This window comes from Hyperolius riggenbachi, chromosome 5 (genome assembly GCF_040937935.1).
Source record: "Hyperolius riggenbachi isolate aHypRig1 chromosome 5, aHypRig1.pri, whole genome shotgun sequence".
Lineage (NCBI taxonomy): Eukaryota > Metazoa > Chordata > Amphibia > Anura > Hyperoliidae > Hyperolius > Hyperolius riggenbachi.
The window spans coordinates 89724429-89742609 of record NC_090650.1 but is presented as its reverse complement, the minus strand read 5'-3'; positions in this window follow the sequence as shown (position 1 = coordinate 89742609).

The window sequence follows — 18181 nt, the reverse complement described above, 5'->3', positions numbered from 1 at the left end:
ATAAAATATTATTATAAATCATCCCAAAAAGATGCTACATGGATTACATCAAAGCACATCAGTTGCTTGTATCAGGTACACAGAAAGTGCATGGCTGCTGGCCAAAAGTAGTCATAAAACATTTTAAACACACCTGTGACTGCTCTTCCAGGCTCTCCATGCGCTGTCAGTGGATTAATGATTCCATGGGTACATCTACTACTCTGCAGTTTTCACCCAATGGCCATACACCAATTGTGGACAGCTGGTGAGCTTATTTAATCCATCTGTATTTATACTTCAAGATTTTTTTTTATATATCCCAGTTACTTATTGATATTTAATAAATATTACATTTTGTATTATGTAGTCGTATTCTACATTTCCTAAAAACTCAGTCACCTGTCTACAATAAGCTTTGATCCATACAATTTTATTTTTTTTACTGGCAAGAGCACGCCCACCCTGGAGAGAGGCACAAGAAGTAGGCATGGTCACAAAAGATTGTGGGTAGGGTCAAATGATGGGCACATCATGAAAGTTTGTAAACCTAGCCATGGTGTACTGTAACGTGGAATATGTATGTGCCCCAGCAAATGTAATGGTGGGTGCTGCTAGCTAGAGGAGGGAGAAATCACTGTGGAGGTGACAAGGAGAGAGAGGTCATTGTCCTGCTGTGGGAGGCAAAGGTAGTTGCTACTGGTTGGAGGGGGAATGCCACTGTGGGTGCTACTGGGGGAGATAGGAGATCACTGTGGTAGCTACTGGATGAATGGAGAAGGTCACTATGGGTGCTACTGGGAGAGGGAGGTGGTCACTGTAGGTGCTACTGCGGGGAGCGGGAGAGTCACCATGGGTGCTACAAGGGAGGGAGAATTCATTGTTGGTGATATTATGGGGAGGGAAAGGTCACTGTGTGTGCTGCTGGAGGAGGGTGGAGAGGTCACTGTAGGTGGAACTGGGGGGAGGGAGAGGTCGCTATGGATGCTTGTAGTAGGTGTGGTGCCAATGGAGCCCGAGGACCTTCCAAAGGGGACAAAAAACGAGACAGGGACACCAGGAACCCCTGATAGTGTAGCACCTTGAGGGTATGGGACACTCAACAACAGTATGTGCAGTATACTCACAAGAATAGGTGGCAAGACCAGCAACCACAGTGTAACAGCTGGTGAGGAAAGCCTGGTTCTTTAACCTTCGTCAATGTAGGTCGCTCTCCAGGAAAAGAAAAAAGGTGTAATGGTTCCAAGGAACCAACAGACACGGCCAACACCCCGAGCTGAGGGGGTTGGTGTCTGGGAGGGAGGAGGCACCCCAAGATGTGATGTTTGAAAGGGATAATGTCAGACGGATAAAACATAAATAAATTGGCTTACCTCTAAAAGAAGGGGGTAGCCCAAATAAACTAATAACATTTTTAATAGAAACCAGACACTTGAATGATAACGCATTCCACAGATCGCAGTCCGCTTCCTCAGATCAAATAACAAAAGTGTCTCAATACTAGCGTTCCCCGCTTGCAAAATACTTACAAAATGCTAGTATTGAGACACTTTCGTTATTTGATCTGAGGGAGCGGATTGTGATGAAAATGAAACGCATTATCATTGAAGTGTCTAGTTTTTAATAAAAATTTTATTTATTAGTTTATTAGTTTACTTGGGATACCCCTTCTTTTAGAGGTAAGCCTATTTATTTATATTTTATCCAGCTGACATTATCCCTTCTACACATCATATCTTGGGGAGCCTCCTCCCTCCCAGTACTATGGATGCTTACTTACAGTACCTGCAGGCTGCCTAGCAAGGGAACACAGTTTCTTCCTGGAGAGAAGTGGGGCTTCCTCCAGCTAGCCACGTTTCTGTAAGATTTAAGATGCAGCTGCCGTTTCTTCTACTCCTCAGTCCCAGGTGGGGCCTCCTCTGAACAGAGGGTGAGGCTTCCTCAGAGCTACCACCTTCCGGTCAAAATGTTCTTAGTTTACCAGGTAGGACTTCAACCAAACAGTGGTGGTAGAGCTTACACTAGCCAGCCACCATCTAGCCAGTGTCCCAGGTGGGGTGCAGGGCTTCCTTCAGCCAGGGGGTGAAGCTTCCACTAGCCAGCCTTCCTCTCCTCAGTGTCCCAGGTGGGGAGAGGTAGGGCCCACTCTTGCTAGTCATACACAGCAGAAGAGGCTTCAGAAGAAGCAATGATTTGGGTTTGTGGTGTAGCAAGGACCCCGAAAGGTCACAGGAGTACGTTCATCTGTGCTCTTCTGTCTGTCTCACTCATTCCTGCCCTGACACTTTGGACAAATTTTCATATGCGGACCAGGCAGTCTGCAACAAAAATACCACCAAGAAAAGAGGAAGAAGCACCATAACAGGTGACCATCCCTTACAGCTGCTCTCCACAGCCTCTCTCTGTTTTTCAGGTTTCATCGGTACCCACTCAGTGCTTCCTCACAAGATGCCACTGACTTTCCTTCTTAAAGTAGACCTGAACTCTTGCCCAGGACACAAGGAATACAGAGAGAAATGCACCCTGTGTATTTTTACAGAGAACAGCCTGTCTAATTCTCCCTCATCTTCAGTAATCTTAAGCCGCATCTACACGAGTAGATGCGGCCGCGATGCTCCTTATCAATCGAGCCGCTGATGCGGCTCGATTGATAAGATCCGACAGGACGGATCTCCGCACCGCCGATTCCCTGCTCGATCCCCGCGAGGGGACAATGGCAGGGAATCGTGCGGGAGATAAGCGGCGCCAGCGGGGACGAGCGGGCACGAGCGGAGAATCGAATGCGGCGCACGCGCGGCGAGCGGGGATGCGGCGGGCACGCGGAAGAGGCGATCCGGCGGCTAATCGAGCCGCCGGATCGCTTCAATGTCCCATGGTGTAGATGGGGCTAAAAGGGTCAGCCGTATCAGCACAGAAATCGGCAGTCGTCCGCAGACACAGCTATTATGTAAACGCAGGATGTTAACCCTTTTTACGCTTCCATGAAGGCTGGAAGTAGACACACTGCAGATTTATTGCAGGGGTTCCATAAGCTGTAACAAATAAATGTTTTTCTTTAAATGTTATTATGCTGTTGCTTATCTTTTAGAGCAGAGAGGAAGATCTGAGTTCAGGTCTGCTTTAAAGAGACTCAGAGATCACATACACTACAGCTTTGATACTTACCCGTGGCTTCCTCCATCCCCATAAACACGTTTAAGTCCCGCGCCATCCTCCCGCGGTCTGCCGTTCATCCGCAGTGAGCTCTGTTACGAGGCTCAGTGATGTCACTCCGGGTCTACTGCGCATGCGCGGGAGGTCTCCGCATGCACAAGTAGACCCTGACTGGCATCGACTGAGGCACGTAACGGAGCTCACCACGGCTGAACGGCAGACCGCGGTAGGACAACGACAACGTGGGACTTAGACATGTTTATGGGGTGGGAGTAAGCCCCGGGTAAGTATCAGAGCTGTAGTGTATGTGATCTCTCAGTCTCTTTAGGGTTGGTGACATCACTAGTCAGCCAGTGATCCTATTGGCTAGAGACAACCGGAGCAGAAGCAGGGTGCTCGGGCTGTGTCCCTGCTCTGCCCGTCCAGCAAAGTCATACCACTGCTGGCTGGGGGTCAGGATACATAATAGAATGTTTTGTTCATCATTAAAATAAATGCTTTATAATTGCACTGATTTGCTGCTCATATCAGTATTGCAGACTGAAAATGCACTTTGCATTTCCTGTTAGGAAGTCTGTCTTCTAGTAGGTGCATAGAAGAATAAGGTTATGACCTTAAATAAAAACATTTGTTAAGATCATTATACTGTGCATTGATGGCCTGAGGAAAATTGGCTTTTATGTTAACATAAGTTTCATTTTAAACAACATTATCAGCATTATCATGACATTTTCCAGCTAGACTCCGAAATGTTCTTTTTTGTTTTCATTGTTTTTCTTAAAGAAGTTTTTAAACATTATAAGAGTACAATGATCCAGAAAACATCAAATGCAGTTTGTAATGCATGACCTACTGAGAGGGTTGTCCAACACTCATAGTCATCATATTAGCATCCAACCCCGGCAGCGTATTGGCCTTATATAACAGGGTAGATCTATTTTCATGTGGTATCTAAACAATACAATGCAGTAACATTTGTAAAGCGCTTTTCTCCCATAGGACTCAAAGCGCATAGATACAGTGGAGGAAATAATTATTTGACCCCTCACTGATTTTGTAAGTTTGTCCAATGACAAAGAAATGAAAAGTCTCAGAACAGTATCATTTCAATGGTAGGTTTATTTTAACAGTGGCAGATAGCACATCAAAAGGAAAACCGAAAAAATAACCTTAAAGCGGAATATAACCCTGCATTTCAACTTTGCTCTAAAACATTATTTACAGTATATTATATGCAACCAGCATTTTTTTTTTACTAGACCAGCATTGGAAGGGTTACACAGGGCTTTAAAGTCCCTAGAGATTTCTGCAACCGAATCCGAACTTGAGTTAGATACTTTTTGTTTACAAATATGTGTTTATTATGACTCATCTCTCTCACTGAGAAGGAGCTTGGAGGACAGCCAAAGAGATGTATCTATTGATAAACAGTTACACACTAACTAAATAGAATGTAACCATCTGAATGTCTGCACGGAACTTAAAACCTCTGTGTTTAACCCTTCCAATGCTGGTCTAGTAAAAAAAAAAAATGCTTTTTGCATATAATATGCTGTAAATAATGTTTTAGAGCAAAGTTCAAAATGCAGGGTTATATTCCGCTTTAAATAAAAGATAGCAACTGATTTGCATTTCATTTAGTGAAATAAGTTTTTGAACCCTCTAACAATAAAAGACTTAATACTTAGTGGAAAAACCCTTGTTTGCAAGCACAGAGGTCAAACGTTTCTTGTAATTGATGACCAAGTTTGCACACATTTTAGGAGGAATGTTGGTCCACTCCTCTTTGCAGATCATCTCTAAATCCCTAAGGTTTAGAGGCTGTCTCTGTGTAACTCTGAGCTTGAGCTCCCTCCATAGGTTTTCTATTGGATTAAGGTCCGGAGACTGACTAGGCCACTCCATGACCTTAACCTATTTTGGTTCCTGGACGTAGTTTCTACGTCCAGGAACCATGCGCGCTGCCGCGCGCTCCCGCGGCCGATCGTGCGCGTGCACGCGCACTCCCGGCCGCGGATTCGGTAGCCAAGGAATCAATGTATCGGGCTATGGAGCCCGATCACTGATTCCTCTCCCCCGCTGAAAAAGCGACAGCTTCTCTCGGAAGCTGTGCTTTTTCTGGCCGTCTCCTTCCCGATGTGTCACTCTAAGCGCGTGCTACGCTTAGAGTGACGTCATGTAAACAAACTCATGGCCGCCATCTTGTGGCCAAAAAGTAATATTACACCTGAAAAAAAAAAAAGAAAGAATTAACACACATTTACATTATAAATCTATTGTTTACCTCCCACCCTCCCAAAAGTACCCAAATAAAATCTTTAGTATAGAAAAAAAACCATTACAATAAAAAAAAAAAAACATGTAAATATTTACCTAAGGGTCTAAACTTTTTAAATATCAATGCAAAGATGAAATATTTCTATATTTTTTTTATTTTAAACTTGTAAATAGTGATAGATGCAAAATGGAAAAAATGCACCTTTATTTCCAAATAAAATATTGTCGCCATACATTGTGATAGGGACATAATTTTAACGGTGTAATAACCAAGACATATGGGCAAATACAATACGTGAGTTTTAATTATGGAGGCATGTATTATTTTAAAACTATAATGGCTGAAAACTGAGAAATAATGAATTTTTCCATTTTTTTCTTATTCTACCTGTTAAAATGCATTTACAGTAAAGTGGCTCTTAGCAAAATGTACCCCCCAAAGAAAGCCTAATTGGTGGCGGAAAAAACAAGATATAGATCAGTGCATTGTGATAAGTATTGATAAAGTTATAGGCTAATGAATGGGAGGTGAACATTTCTCACGTGAAAACGACAGAACCTGAATGGGTTATTGTGCTTCTTCTTGAGCCACTCCTTTGTTGCCTTTGCTGTATGTTTTGGGTCATTGTCGTGCTGGAACACCCATCCACGACCCATTTTCAGTTTCCTGGCAGAGGGAAGGAGGTTGTCGTTTAGGATTTCACGATACATGGCTCCGTCCATTTTCCCATTAATGCGATTAAGTTGTCCTGTGCCCTTAGCAGAAAAACACCCACAAAGCAAAATGTTTCCACCCCCATGCTTGACGGTGGGGACGGTGTTTTGGGGGTCATGGGCAGCATTTTTCTTCCTCCAAACACAGCGAGTTCAGTTAATGCCAAAGAGCTCTATTTTGGTCTCATCAGACCACAGCACCTTCTCCCAGTCACTCACAGAATCATTCAGGTGTTCATTGACAAACTTCAGACGGGCCTGCACATGTGCCTTCTTGAGCAGGGGGACCTTGCGAGCCCTGCAGGATTTTAATCCATTGCGGTGTAATGTGTTTCCAATGGTTTTCTTGGTCCAATGGTGACTGTGGTCCCTGCTAATTTGAGGTCATTCACTAACTCCTCCCGTGTAGTTCTAGGATGCTTTTTCACCTTTCTCAGAACCATTGACACCCCACGAGGTGAGATCTTGCGTGGAGCCCCAGAGCGAGGTCGATTGATGGTCATTTTGTGCTCCTTCCATTTTCGAACAATCGCACCAACAGTTGTCACCTTCTCTCCCAGCTTCTTGCTAATGGTTTTGTAGCCCATTCCAGCCTTGTGCAGGTCTACAATTTTGTCTCTGACATCCTTGGACAGCTCTTTGGTCTTTCCCATGTTGGAGAGTTTGGAGTCTGCTTGATTGATTGATTCTGTGGACAGGTGTATTTTATACAGGTGACTAGTTAAGACAGGTGTCCTTAATGAGGGTGACTAATTAAGTAGAAGTGTCTAACCACTCTGTGGGAGCCAGAATTCTTAATGGTTGGTAGGGGTTCAAAAACTTATTTCACTCAATGAAATGCAAATCAGTTGCTATCTTTTATTTAAGGTTATTTTTTCGATTTTCCTTTTGATGTGCTATCTGCCACTGTTAAAATAAACCTACCATTGAAATGATACTGTTCTGAGACTTTTCATTTCTTTGTCATTGGACAAACTTACAAAATCAGTGAGGGGTCAAATAATTATTTCCTCCACTGCATGTCTCAGATCAATACAGGGTTGCCGACTGGACTGTGTTACAAAATAGTCAGGTGTTCATAAATGCCAGACTAAGCACGTGGCTTTTCAAGTTTGGACATAAATGCTTCCACGGATGGAGATGTCCCGATTGGGTGTGACTGGGAGTTTCAAAGTGTAGGGGCAGCATGACAGAAGGCTCTGAGGTGGACTCTGGGGGAGGTTTTGAGATGGACTCTGGGGGTGAGCAAGTTATTAAATTAAATCCTTTTGAAACAATATGAAAATATACTTACATTTTCTTGTTGTTATTATTATAATTATTGATTTATAAAGTGCCAACGTATTCTGTGGGGCTGTACAAAGTAAGAAACAAACGGGGTATAAAGTAGCACAGACAATGATTATACACCAAACAAAATACAGAGTTTGTACAAAATACAGAATCAGTGATAAAAAAAAACAGTGATAGAATTAATATGAATAAATGTGTAACAAAATTCAAAACACAAAAGGGGGAGAGGCCTTCCCTTGCAAGCTTACAATCTAAAGGAATGGGGGAACAAGAGGTGGGGTAGTATACAATATTCATACCTATAGGCTGTGAGTTTTAGGTTATCTGGTAGGAAGTACAACTTGGCCAGAGGTCAGAGGGTGAACTGGCCCAAGGTAGAGCGTATGCTTTACGGAAAAGGTGAGTTTTGAGGGAATGCTTAAAGATATCAAAGGTTGGGGAGTGACGGATGTATTGTGGCAAAGGATTACAGAGGAGAGGTGAAGCACTTGTGAAATCTTGTATATCTTGTATATGTAAATGTGAGGACTGGAGGTAGAATCACCTCCAGTCCTCACATTTACATATACAAGAGGAGGACAATAGAAGGTCATGTGCAGATCTGAGATTGCGATTGGGTTGGTAACTGGAAACTAGTGAGGGGATGTACACAGGAGAGATTTGTTCAGGCCGAAACACATAAGTGCATCATTCTGAAAGTAATCATCTTTGTCTGCCTGCAAAGCCCAGTTCTGTGGCTCACAGTAGAGTGAAAAGATTTGTCAATTCAGCTTCTATATATTTGAAAAGACTGTGGTGCCTGGGAGACATCTCGAGCTCACTCCAACCTGAATTATCGCAAATTCTTTCTGTTTTAGGAAAGCAAACTTTTGTTTTTCTTAACATCTTAGTAAGGGGGCTTTTAGGACCATTGTAGTCCCTTACACACCCCAATGAGTTCTGGGTCACCATGAGCTTGCTGGTTAGTCTGTGCCTCTCGGATTTACAAGCCCTACTCCAAAGAGCCAAATTAATCCATGCCATGCACTGATGAGGATCAAACAATCCGAAACAGTCTGTATGCATGTTGGATTATTATGGCTCTGTACATATTAACAAGCTGACACATCATTGCATTCCAGCGGTTCTGGAGGTGTGTTTAGCTTCTAAGGGTACAATGGTTAATTTGCATATATTCAGCAGTGGTGCCTTGGAGACATCTCGAGCTCACTCCAACCTGAATTATCGCAAATTCTTTCTGTTTTAGGAAAGCAAACTTTTGTTTTTCTGTAAGTTCTAAGGCAGCAAAATAATTTGTGGCATTGTTAGAGTTTTTACATTTTAATCTTACAGTAACAGTTCCACTTGCATGTACAAGTAATATATTCGGGATTACAGAAGACTTGCCCTTGTAGTAGAAAGGTCCCTGGGGACATTCAGTAACACTCTGTCTTTCCACAGTTAAAGTGTTCTCGTTGACCTCTCTAGTCATCAGGGCTTAAGAACATCCTTTACCTCTTCCTCCTCTTTCATGGTCCTCCATGTAACAGCATCACCCTGCACAGACTAAGGATATGCCCGTCACCCTGTGAAGAAGGTTAATGAAAAGGACAATGGTAAGGTCAAATATCAGAGCACCAGACAAACACAATGTTGATGGATCAACTGGAATTTCACTAATAGTGTCTATACATGGTACAATTTTTTTTATTCTATTTTTTTCGATTAGATAATTTTGTTTGATTATTCCGTTAGATCAAATATAAAGATTTTTGCACCATGTCCGATCGGATTTAAAAAAACAAACAAAACTGGATAATCGATTCTTTTTTCTTGATCGAAAAAGATATTCTTTTAAACTTTCATTCGATTCAATCCTTTTGGTCGAATAAACGGGAAAATTGAATGTTTTTAGTGTACCGTGTATGGGCACCTTAATGGTGCTCATACACGATACAATAAAAATGTTAGATTTTCCTGTATATTCGACCAAAACGATCTAATCAAATTCAAGTTTAAAAGAATCCCTTTTTTTTAATCAAGAAAAATGAACGATTCTCCCATTTTTTCAATGAAAATCCGATTAGACATGTTGGAAAAATCTTTACATTCGATCTAACAGAGTAATCGAACTAAATTATCTAATCGAAAAAAAAAGAAAAAAATTGTACCCTGTATGGGCACCTTAAGAATGATTTACCTACAGCCATCCCCAGTGGCGTAGCTAAGAAGCTGTGGGCCCAGATGCAAATTTTACATTGGGGGCCACCCAAGCACTCTATACATAACAATTGATACGGCGCACCACAACCTGCCAATGACAACCACAGTGTCAGAGGTACAAGAAGGGGATGGGGAGCAGTTTGTTAATGATTACCACTATTCAAAGTAACTATAGAAGTGATTATTATGAGCACAGGACCAATAGAGAGCTAATACTGAAGTTGAGGGAGGGCCCGATGCGGTCGCAACCTCTGCACCCCCTATTGCTACGCCCCTGGCCAACCCTCAGTGAATCCATACCTCGCACTTCAGCTTTCTATTATTATTATTTTATCATTTTTTTAGTATTAATATAGCGCTGACATCTTCTGCAGCACTTTACAGAGTATATTTATTTATTTGCACCTAAAAACTTCTTTAACTGAAAGAGTATAGCAGTTTATTTTCTTTACAAGTTTACACACATGTTGTATATCTTTTATCAACCACTTTGGGACCAGATGGCTATGGCCCCATTAAAACCAGAGCCGCCCATGCCCTTTTAAACAATGTGATTGCTGTGATTGGCCTACAGCAATTATGGGGTTAAGAGCCAATGACTCCTGCTCGATATACAGAAGCTCTGCTGTGAGAGTGACAGCAGAGCAAACAGGTATAGCAATGGGGACGGCTGCGGGACCGGCGAGAGCGAGCGGATGGTGAGACGGAAGTAAGTGAAACTATGCCTTGGCAGGAATAAAAAGCCACAAACAGGGCGTATATATTCAAACAAATTAAATAGCTACGTGTCAAGATAAAATAATTGAATAGCTAAGTATGCCCTATATACATAAATTAAGTAGCCTTGTTGCCCAGATAACAGAATTAATATTATCTGAGGTCTGTGTGATGGGGTGGCATGGGGGTAGGCATGACGGCACAGCACATGGGTAGGCATGGCACCCATGGTGCTGTGGCGCCCATGGCATGAGCAATGTCTGCACCCATCTAGGTACGTCACTGAGCATGCGTTGCGTAACGTGCACTACCTTACAGTCAAGAATACTGGTAACACTTCTGTGCACTCCCTGCTCATGGATGGCAACTTTACCCTTCTTTCCTGAATACACCCTATGTTGTTTTAATTCACTTACTTCTGACACTCTTCATGCTGGTCATTGTCTTCAGGGTTCCTCCCATTCATAATCAGAATCAATTTTATTCGCCAAGTATGCTTTTGGCGTACCCGGAATTGGTTGTGATACACATGGCAATGGCAGAGAGGGAGAGACACAAGATATACATTCATGGCATTGTCAAAAAGTGCAAAGTATGTACATCACAGGCATACATGCAAAGCATTGGGACAGAGTACATTGATACAGGCAATGGGGGCACCAAGGGTCAGTGTGGGCATCTGGAGAACTGAGCTGTCCATGGACTACACAAGCACTGGTTCGCACGACAGCCAGGGGCCCCAGTCTCTCTCACTGGCCGGGGGGCCCCTAAACCACTATGCGATACCTAAAGGAAAATGCGGGCGAGCCCTGGATCTCTCACTTCCAGGGACTTCACCCCCATTGCCTCTAAACTGAATGCTAACTGTCCATGGACTAAACTGTAGGGGCCCGGGTGGGCGGAGTGTTCAACAGGAGGACTGCCTGGGGAAAAAAGGTGTTTCTGTGCCTCGTGGTTCTGGAGTGGACTGATCTGAAGCGGCGGCCGATTGGAGGGGCTCAAAGAAGTGGCTACCTGGGTGGGAGGGATCTTGTGAGATCCTGCTGGCTCTTTGCATCATTCTGGCAGTGTGGAGTAGGTTGAGAAGAGGCAGAGGTGTACCGATGATCTTTTCTGCATCACCAGTTACTCTCTGAAGTTTATACTTGTTGCTAGCGGTGGCCCCCGCATACCAGACAATGGTAGAGGAGCAAAGGATGGACTCAACTGTTGTGGAGTAAAAACTGGTGAGCAGTTCCCGTGGGGTGCCAAATTTCTTCAGCTGGCGCAGTTAAAATAGCCTTAGCTGAGCATTCTTCTGGATTCTGGTGGTATTCTGCCCCCATTTTAGGTCATTCTCATCCTTCCTTATTAATATTTACCATATTTTTCGGACTATAAGACGCACTTTTTCTCTCCCCAAATTAGGGGGAAAAAGTGAGTGCGTCTTATAGACCGAATGCTACAAATTTGGCCTGTTCCACTGTCTCTGCGGCAACTTTACAGCCTGAGCATACAGGACACGGAGAGGCTGTGAGCTCCATCTGCGGGGAGAAGATTTTTTAGCTCGAGTTAATTGCCTACCCGCTGACTAGTATCAATCTGACATGCTGGGTGAAGGGAGAGAGAGCGCTGTCACTAATATAACAGTGCGCATAGCAAAGAGGCTGTGAGGTCCGTCTTGCGGGGAGAAGATCCAGCTGCTTTAGTCTGCCCGTAGCCTAACATAAATCTGGCATGTCGGGTGAAGGGAGATCGAGAGATAAGAGGCGAGTGAAGAAACGAGTGCGGCGAGTGACAAAAGCATGGCTTCATAGCAGAGAGGCTGTGTGAGCTCATAAGCAAGTAAAAGAACTAGCAGCTTTTCATTCTCTGCCCGCTGCCTATCCAAAGCTGACATGCAGTGTGATTGGACAGAGGGATCTGAACGGCGAGTGTAGCAGCGTGTGTGCATAACATAGCACACTGTTGCTTGCAAGCTGCTACACAATAAGGCCCGGTTCACATTAGCGGCTGCTATCCGGAATCGCCGTGCCGGAGCCGTGCCGGAGCCGGACCGCATGCGGACCGGACGAAACGGACGCACGGCATAGCAATGAAAGTCTATGCGACCGTTCACATGCGTCCGTTTCGTCCGGACCGGAGCCGGACCGGATCCGGACTCCGGCGTCCGTTCCAACATGCGCTATTTTTTGGTCCGGCTGGTCCGGCTGACGTATCCGGACCGGAGCCGGAATGTTGCATCCGGCCAATGGAAACCAATGAGAACCGGAGAGCGCACAACACACTGGCTATAAAAACCGGATGTTGTACCACACTTCCTATGCTGACTCTATGGTATGGTGGCCATTTTGGATGGGGACCACATGGCACCAGCGTTCACAGAGTGGAGCAGCAGTGACTTCATGCTGGAGCTCTTTGGCAGCAATATGGAGCAGGATCTGTCTGATAGCGAGGGGGTGAGGCCCTACACATCAGAAGACCTCATCCTACAGGTGCAGCAGGTACCAGCCCTGTGGGACAAGGGGGATGCGGACCACAGCAACATCAAAAAATGCAGAGGCCTGTGGAAAAAAATTGCCAAGCTGTATGTGGAGGAATTTGAGAACTTGAGCAAGAGACAGCAAGGCACAGAGGGTATGTTGACTAGAAGTTTTTGGGGGGGGCTTGTGGTTTAAGCTTGTGATGTATTCCACTTTTGCTATGGATTTGTGTCACCCACGTGTTCCCCACCCACCCGTGGCCCACCCACCTGTTCCCCACCCACCTGTACCCCACCTGTGATGTATCCCACCCACCTGTACCCCACCTGTGATGTACCCCACCTGTGCTGTATCCCACCCACCTGTGATTTATCCCACCCACCAGTACCCCACCTGTGATGTATCCCACCCACCTGTACCCCACCTGTGATGTATCCCACCTGTGATGTATCCCACCCACCTGTACCCCACCTGTGCTGTATCCCACCCACCTGTACCCCACCTGTGATGTATCCCACCCACCTGTACCCCACCTGTGATGTATCCCACCCACCAGTACCCCACCTGTGATGTATCCCACCCACCTGTACCCCACCTGTGATGTATCCCACCCACCTGTACCCCACCTGTGATGTATCCCACCCACCTGTACCCCACCTGTGCTGTATCCCACCCACCAGTACCCCACCTGTGATGTATCCCACCCACCAGTACCCCACCTGTGATGTATCCCACCCACCTGTACCCCACCTGTGATGTATCCCACCCACCTGTACCCCACCTGTGATGTATCCCACCCACCAGTACCCCACCTGTGATGTATCCCACCCACCTGTACCCCACCTGTGCTGTATCCCACCCACCTGTGATGTATCCCACCCACCAGTACCCCACCTGTGATGTATCCCACCCACCTGTACCCCACCTGTGATGTATCCCACCCACCTGTACCCCACCTGTGCTGTATCCCACCCACCTGTGATGTATCCCACCCACCAGTACCCCACCTGTGATGTATCCCACCCACCTGTACCCCACCTGTGATGGATCCCACCCACCTGTACCCCACCTGTGATGTATCCCACCCACCTGTACCCCACCTGTGATGTATCCCACCCACCTGTACCCCACCTGTGATGTATCCCACCCACCTGTGATGTATCCCACCCACCTGCGATGTACCCCACCTGTGCAAATAAAACATACAAAATGACCAATTATTATACATCAATTTATTGTAAAAAATTAATACATTTAAAATCACTCAAAAACTTGAAACTCCAAAATAAACACATTTCAACAAAACATATTAAAAACCAAACATTCACCCTCGTCCTGGTGGTGTGGTAAAATAAAGTCTCAGTTGGTCCCTGTTCCGCAGTGACACTACCCTTGGCCTGGTTGCATACCTCCGCAGGGGCATTAGTGGAAGCACATTCGGGGGTTCCGGAGTCTCTCTTTCCTCCTGCCGCACAAAGTTGTGGAGGATGCATGCTGCCTTCACCACGACAACTGCGTTGCCCGGTTTCAGCAGCATGGGCGTGTGGAACACCCTCCACTTTGACACCAGGATCCCAAATGTGCACTCCACCATTCTCCTTGCACGGCTCAACCGAGCATTGAAGTGTAGCTGGCTGGCATCAAGTCCCCTGTCCGGGTACGGACGCATTACATGGTCGGACAGGGCGAAGGCCTCGTCCCCCACAAACACATAGGGGTAGGCCGGTGCCCTTGTCCCAGGCCAGGGTCTGTCACGGGGGAGACGCAGTCTGCCTTCCTCCATCAGCCGGCAAAGGGTCGTACGCTGGAAAATTCCAGAGTCATTGGAACTACCGTACGACCCCACATCCACGTACACAAACTTGTAGTCCGCATCTGCCACTGCCATTAGAACAATGCTGAAGTATTTTTTATAGTTGAAATAATGGCTGCCACTCCCCACGGGTTTCTGAATCCGGATGTGTTTCCCATCCAGTGTGCCAACACAATTAGGAAACTTGCACTCGGTCCAGAAGCCCTGGGCGATCTCCTCCCATTTCGTGGTGTCCGGCACAGGCATGTATCTGGCCCTCAGTCGCGTCCAAAGGATCCTCAAAGTCTTCACGACGATGCCTGCCACCGTGCTCTTCCCAATACGAAATGTGACATGTAGCGATGTATATGTTTGTCCAGTTGCGATGTACCTACAAGAGAAATAATCGAAATCAATTTTTCATGTCGTTACAGGAGAAAGGTTCAAGACAAGGTGGCGCAATATACGGGATGCATACGTGAAATGGCTACGGAAGAAAAAACTTGACGAACGAAGTGGCAGTGGCGGGGGAAGGCGAAAAAAAGACTACCAATTTGCCAAGCAATTGTCTTTCATCAATGCAAGCCTGGAACCTAGACTGTAAGTACCACTACTGTGGGCAGGAACTGAGAGCTCATTTACCATGACTTCGGCCATGTATTGCTATGGCCTCAATTCCCATGGCTAGCGAACTTTTCTCACAAGCTTTATCAAATGTTGGGTAGAAACGGTTGATAAAGTGATTGCTAGTGTTTGCTAGCTCTGTGAATTGACGCCACATGCTGTTTGGCACACCAATAAATATTGTTTTTATCTACAGGACTGAAGACAATTTGGAGCAAGAGGAACCGACCCAGGAGGCACGGTTCAGCAGTGAGGAGAGCTTGGTGGATGATGACGTCGCCGATGTAACCTATTGCCCCGAGGAGAGGAGTAGGAGGAGGGAGTCCTTAATCCCAACTGTCTCCTTTGATGATGACTTGGCAGAAGAGAGCTTGGATGTTGAGGTTGCAGGACCGAGTGTGGAAGAAGCTGAACCTCCACAATCGACCGCTATGGAAGCTCCAGGGGAACAAGAACAAAGTGAGGAGCACCGAGAGACTGCAGCACAACCAGCGCGCAGGGCAACCCCGACACAGGCCAGAGGACGGGAAGATGCTGCCACACCACCAGTGAGGACCACCACACCAGTGAGGCGTCGAGGTACCCTCCCCCCAACAAGGAGAGAGACAGAGTCCGAGATGTCCGGGGCTGTCTCCGGACTTCTCGGGATTCTTCAGAGCCACCAAACTCTCATAACCCGGCAGTTGCAAGATGAGGACAGGGGCCATATCATGGAGCAGTACAAGTCCCACATCACTTCACTGCAATGTGAGCTCGACGCTGTACATGGGCACTACAGGGACGAGCTTAAAATGATGCATGAGGTGCACAGAGGAGAAATCGACCAACTGCGTGCGCAGCATCATCAGTCGGTGGGCCAGCTGCAGAACATGATGCAGCAAATGCATCAACAAAGCAAGGAACTACTGAAATTGCAGGCACACCCGTGTTTTCACACTGTGATGTCTCTAATACCATATCTGGAAAAGGTGCCTTCCCAAAACCTGATGGCGTGCCATTCCAATTTGCTGGAGGTGATTAAACAGCACATGGACACGCCATTATTGCAACCACCAATTTTTAGACCCCCACAACCAACAGCGGTGCCCACCTGGCAATCATCACAGATGTACACCGGCTACAGAGGCAGTCAATATGGGCCACCGCTGTCAGGGTCCAGCTCATCCACGACCAGCACCCAAGAGAGTCCAGATTTCCAGGCAGCAACTCCCACCTTTTCTAGTAGTGGTGCCGATACAATTTGAAAAAAAAAGTCAAATTGTTCCTGGACATGCTCCTCTGAATACCTCCGATCCTCGGAGGAAGGATACCATCACAGGGCTTTTTAACTTTTGGTTTTGCTGGACTTGAACTTTAGGGCCTGGTGTCCCCGAAAGACACTACCTGGGTCACAACCTTGTGCCTGTTGCACTGCACCTGTAGTCCTGCTCCTGTGCCTTTGATTCCTCTTGTTCCTTACTTTGTTGATCCTAATCACTTGCACAAGACCCTTGGAGCCATGGGTGAAGGACACCTACACTGGTCGGTGAGAGGCCTAGCCTTTTCACTGACCTGTGTCCTTCATCCATGGCTCAGAGGGTCCTGTGCCAGTGGTTAGGTTTTTGAAGCACTTCAATTTTAGGGCCTGGTGTCCCCGAAAGACACTACCTGGGTCACAACCTTGTGCCTGTTGCACTGCACCTGTAGTCATGCTCCTCTGCCATCGGTTCCTCTTGCTCCTCACTTTGTTCTTGTTCCTAACCACTTGCACAAGACCCTTGAAACCATGGATGAAGGACACCTACACTGGTCGGTGAGAGGCCTAGCCTTTTCACTGACCTGTGTCCTTCATCCATGGCTCAGAGGGTCCTGTGCCAGTGGTTAGGTTTTAGAAGCACTTCAATTTTAGGGCCTGGTGTCCCCGAAAGACACTACCTGGGTCACAACCTTGTGCCTGTTGCACTGCACCTGTAGTCATGCTCCTCTGCCATCGGTTCCTCTTGCTCCTCACTTTGTTCTTGTTCCTAACCACTTGCACAAGACCCTTGAAACCATGGATGAAGGACACCTACACTGGTCGGTGAGAGGCCTAGCCTTTTCACTGACCTGTGTCCTTCATCCATGGCTCAGAGGGTCCTGTGCCAGTGGTTAGGTTTTTGAAGCACTTCAATTTATTAGGGCCTGGTGTCCCCGAAAGACACTTGGGCAGCTATGCCCTACAACTCTTCCAGCACAAAGTTGGTGGTTGGTGTTCCTTAAAACTGACCGGGCTATACCATAGATATGTTATTTTTTGGTCTTCCATGTTGGAAGAATGTTTCCATGTTGGAAAGTGGTTGTTTTTGCAATAAAAAAATTTGTTTCTACATACCTCAGTGTGATGAGTAGTTGTTCTTGTGGTGTGACTGCTCTCCTGAACGTGGTATCCTTCTTCCTAAGGTCATCCTTCACCATCTCCAAAAGGGTATCAAACCTGTCAGGAGATGTAAAGGAAGAAGCTGTAAAGTATGTTGTGGGACAAGGTGTTGGGTGGAGGATGGGGGAGGTGTGTTTACAGAGGTTTGGGAGTGTTGTGGAGGGTGGGGGTGTAGTGTATAGCTAGGTATACAGGGGTGTGGGGGTCAGGGTGGTGTGTTTAGCTAGGTATACAGGGATGAGGTGTTGTGGGGGTGAGGGTGCGGTGTTTAGGAATGGTGGGGGTTGGTGTATTTAGGCCTATATACTTACAGGGGAATAGACATCCGAGTGTAGCTGTAGAACTTCTGTGGGTGTCGTCTGAGGTCCCGGTAGAGGGCCTGGAACTCTCCCTTCCTCTGCCTCCTGGCTAGTAGAGGGTGCACCCACCATCTCCTGCGAGGAGCACGCCTTCTCCCCACATAGTAGTAGGTAAACAACAGGAAGGAGAGAATTCCCAGGTAATAAGCGTAAAAAATGACTGGATCCATGGTCCCAACTGCTGTCTCTGTATCCAAGGATGGTCTCCACACGT